Genomic DNA, 4,674 nt, shown 5'->3' on the forward strand with positions numbered 1-4,674 from the left:
CCGCCCCGCCCTGCACTGTGCAGGTGGGGCCCCAGTGACCCAGATAGCAGCTGTAACTGCCAGGAAGTGCTGGGTTGTTTTTTTTGTTTTTTATTGTGGGGATGCTGGGGTTGGGGGGCAGGGATCAGGGGCCTCAGGGGCTGGGAGGGCTAGGGCTGGGCAGGCCTCCGGCCCCCCTGACCCCTTACTTACTAGCACTGGAGCCCTGCTGCCTATCCTGCATGGGCAGGTTGTGGTTCAGTACCAGGGCGAGGGCCAACCACAGAGACATTCTGGCAGCCAAAGCATCTCTGTGGAGGACCCAGTCACAGGTTGCCACTTTTTTTAGCTTGTTTTTTTCTGACTCCTGGATATCCAGGGGTCTTATTTGGCCCCCCTGACCCCTTACTTACTAGCACTGGAGCCCTGCTGCCTATCCTGCATGGGCAGGTTGTGGTTCAGTACCAGGGCGAGGGCCAACCACAGAGACATTCTGGCAGCCAAAGCATCTCTGTGGAGGACCCAGTCACAGGTTGCCACTTTTTTTAGCTTGTTTTTTTCTGACTCCTGGATATCCAGGGGTCTTATTTTGCCGGAGGGAACATTTTCCTGTTCCTGCACGTGCCTCTTGCAGCATCTCAAAGCTCATCTGGACATGCCCAGGTAGTATAAACAGAGATGAATTCCTGTCTTTGTTTTCTTCAAGGGTATAAGAAAAAAAAAATAAAGAAAAACAGGTGCCTTCCCCTTTAAATTCTCCAAATGGTGTTGGGTTTATTGTATTTATGTTTCTGGGGTTTTTTTACAATGTTGCTCCAGCCCAATTTGACCGTGTATTAATAAAATAAGAAAGCTTTTACTTGTTAATGTAGGCTCAGCCGTCTCTTCTTAGCTGTCCCTCTGTTTTCCAAGTAGCGCTGGCTCCCGGATTGCATTCCCGGCAATGACATTTCAGTCAATATCTTTCGGCTTGATGCAGTTCACCATCTTCCCCAGCCAGATGACATGTGACTCCTCTCCCACCCCACCTTCCCTATCAGCTCTCTCCTCCTTCCAGCACTCCACATCACTCTTCTTGTTTTCATCAGGGGGTTTTTCCTCCTCCCCCTCCCTCCGGGGCGACTCTAGTTTAATCGAGCAGCTGCTCCAGAAATGTGGTTCTTGCCAGTGTTTCGTTCATGCCCTCACCAACTATCTCGCTTCATGACACTTACCAAAGCAGATGTGCAATCAGGAGACATGAACAAGTGGCCAGTTGCTTCATTAGCTGGGTAGGACCCAGGCAGATATAGCCAACTAGGCAATTAGCCCAGGCTGGGCTGCTTGTTAGGACTCCTGACAAGACAAATGGAACCAAAACATTTAGAAGAAGGGAAATTTGCATACCTGGGCTCCAAGAGTCAGAGAAACAGGAGACAAAGATATCCAAAAATGTACACGAAAGCCAAGAGCAGCATTTCTACAGCTAAACATTCAGAGATCAAAGACATATAGCCTTGGAATAAAAATTAAACTACTCAACAGTAATATAAAATCAGTATTTTGTAATAGGATGGTCAACAGTAGAAAGAAATGCAGCCAAGTGTTGGAGATGCTGTCTTGTAAGCTTCATGTGCCATGTGGCATGAACAACACTAAGCAAGTCTGAAAATTTCAAACCTATATTTAGGTAACACTAAGTAGCTTGAATGTCTACCTCTTGGCTTTCAGCAATGTCAATGTGGGCTTTTTTTTTTTAAATGATTCCACCTCAGCTGAGCCTCTGCAGTACACAACAGACTGCTATCACAGCTCAGAATGGATGTGCACAACTTGGGAGAAATAAATTTCTCTTAAGAAGAAATTAATCAATATACAATCCTTTCTTTAGATGTTGATAGACCAACATCATGCTAAGCATGGATAGGATGCTGTTAACAGTAGTGTTTCAGTATAACCATTAATGCTTTGTCCTGACAGTACTCTGGGAGACTTGAAATTCAGCCTTATAGTGGATGGTGTGGAAATCGATCCTGTGAGCTGCTTCACTCTGCATTAGGGTATAATAATCATGACCATACTGGAAGACATCCTTACAGAGCTGGTGGAGATGGAATGTGACAACTACTTGTAAAAAGCAAAAAGGCACTGCTTGGGGTTGATCAATATGTTGACCTTAAAACTAAAATCTCAGTTGATCCATGGCATTAAATACTGTCCTTGTTACACATATAAAAAGTTTGCATTTTGGTGTCAGATTAATTTGATTTGCTTGACTATTATTTATTAAATGACTCTTTTATTATTACTGGTATTCAGTGTCTTTGTTAAACACTAACAGTTCTCTGTCCTTGTACCAGACAAAAATAGAGGTATGGGCTCCTTCTACAGCAGGCAACTCCTGGCATAAGTGTCAGTGTGTGGCATGTGAAGGTATTTTGCTTGGTACACACATCTCAGGGAGGACAGTGAGGAAGGGGCAGGGGCTGTGCTGCCACAGCAAGGATTGGGCCCCTCGCAGCTACCCTACCATCTGTCCCTGGCATGCAAACATCTTACAAGTTGAGGTTGCAGATGTTTTTAGCACTCTGCCCGAAAACATTGTTGACTCCTGATCTACAATCTCAGGCTAGAGGCAGAAATTACATGTAAACTGGTACAAGTGATCAGAAACTGGTTCAAATCTGTAATACAACAGAAGTTAAAAACATGTAAACAACTTTCAAAATGGCCAAAACTGGTTTAAGATAAACCGGGATGGATGTAGTATCAGACTTAACTGATTTAGGTTAAATCAGTTTATTGAACTTCTATCCCATATCCCCATCAAATTCAAGTTAACTCATAACTCCCAGAATGCTTTGCACCTCCCTTGCAACCTCTCCCTTTTGCAAGGTGGGTGGGCTAGCCTTGGTCCAAGCCATCTGCTTCAGCCAGCAGGGAAGCATGCTCTAGTGCCCCCATCCCAGCTTCCAGCCCAGGCCACAGCATTTCTGGAATCAAAAGTGACTGTTCATTTGCTTATTTTTTCAATCTATGCAGCTTAGACTAACGGCAAAGATTGAGTCAATTCAACCTTGGGCTTTGTGTCTGTATTTAGCCAAGTTGGTTACATTTTATTTATTTATTTTACCACAAGAGTTTTGGTAAAAAATGCAGATTCTGCAATGCTGAAACATTTCTGAAATTCAAGTCAATTTTGTCAACTTGTTCATCCAAAAAGAAAGGAGGGTCGGAAAAAAAGTGAAAAAGCAAAGTGGCATGTTTCAAAGCTATACCTATATTATGATTTTCCAGTATAAAAATGACTTCTCATTAACGTTACTAAAAGCATTAAACTTGTTAAGAAATGGCTGCAATTAAAAAAACCCAACTTTTGATTTGATTAAAAATGAAATATTTTTAAGCCAAAAAAGGTTTTTTTTAACTTTTCAAAATTGTACATTAAAGGATCAAACAATCTACTATTACCAAGGTACATTGCAAAGTTAGGTAGAAGGCAGAGCAAGTTGCCATCTTGTATATCAAATCATTCAGAGACACGTGAACTTTCATCAACTACAGCCTGCTTTCTTACCTGTTATTAATGGACTTTATTACAAAGTTGTAATTTTATTAAGGATGGAAGAAAGGGTAAAGCCAGCACAGTTGTTTAGAAACACAAAAAGAGAAAGGTTTCTTGAATTGCATACTATGGAGATGGATCTGGCCAATTGCCCTGAGGTTAATGTAATCCTCTTTCTTCTTGTAGACATCAATCCATTTATACTTAAATTCAGCTCACCATAATGAACAGTAACAGCTTCCCTACACACAGAGAGCTTCTCCTCCACTTATGCAGTAGCAGGGAAAACAATCACTGTAACTGCTCTCCATTATCAAGGTGAAACTGATTACTGGAAATGAATTAATGTAAGGAGGATGCTTTCCAACTCATTGTAAAATGTTAGAAATAGTGTGCAGGAATGAATGCCTTAGAACAGCATAGAAGAACGAACTTGTAAGACGAGTATTATTCTGTGCCCTAAAGTCAGAAGGCAGTCTATGTGACATTTATGAAGGGCTTGGCTTCTACACATGTTTACACTTGTAATTTTAGAATGACACCACTAGAAAAATGTAGTGGCCAGCTGAATCTGAAAAATATGGGGTAAAATTCCACTGGCATAATTTCCCAGGATATCTGTTTGTTTAAGGAAGAGAGGGTTTTTTTAAGTCCTCCATTACTTACTGTAGTCCACAAATAATAGCAGCCTAGAATCTAAACTAGCTAAAATAAGATGTTCATCATGTATTACATACCCTGGTATAATTTCCATTAATGTACACAATAAATGTAAATTATTCTGGGATATATGATTATCTGTTAATACTCCTGCTTAAATAAGCAATTATTAAACATTTAAATTCAGATTTTAACCATTAGGCCATACAGAGATTATTTTTCAGGGAAATAAGGGAGAAGGGTAAAAAATGAAAATGTATTTCCTTTAAAACTTGTTCAAACTTTTTTCTTAAAAAAAAACCAAGGATGGAGAGCTGGTTTATTATTATTTGTATGATTCTAAAGTTCAACAAGCCATATGGTGGGCCTTGTGAAGCTCATCATTTATCCATTGTCAAAAATAGTGGGGAGAGGCAAATTATGTAGATATTAGAATACTGGAATTTTAGAAATTCTGGCCCCTTTGAACTCAATGGCAACATTGCTGCTGA

At 40.8% G+C, this 4,674-nt stretch overlaps 1 long non-coding RNA gene across 1 annotated transcript in view; it reads left to right on the forward strand.

Annotated features, from left to right (window-relative positions):
• LOC102368159 overlaps nucleotides 1-2,101 on the forward strand; it is a 22,059-nt gene extending 19,958 nt beyond the window's left edge. Inside the window, exon 3 of the long non-coding RNA XR_325201.1 lies at nucleotides 1,939-2,101. This is a non-coding gene — a long non-coding RNA (uncharacterized LOC102368159). The remainder of the gene's footprint in view (nucleotides 1-1,938) is intronic.
• Nucleotides 2,102-4,674: the final 2,573 nt, after the last annotated feature.

The sequence above is a fragment of the Alligator sinensis genome, unplaced genomic scaffold (assembly GCF_000455745.1).
Source record: "Alligator sinensis unplaced genomic scaffold, ASM45574v1 scaffold81_2, whole genome shotgun sequence".
In the NCBI taxonomy this organism is placed as follows: Eukaryota; Metazoa; Chordata; order Crocodylia; family Alligatoridae; genus Alligator; species Alligator sinensis.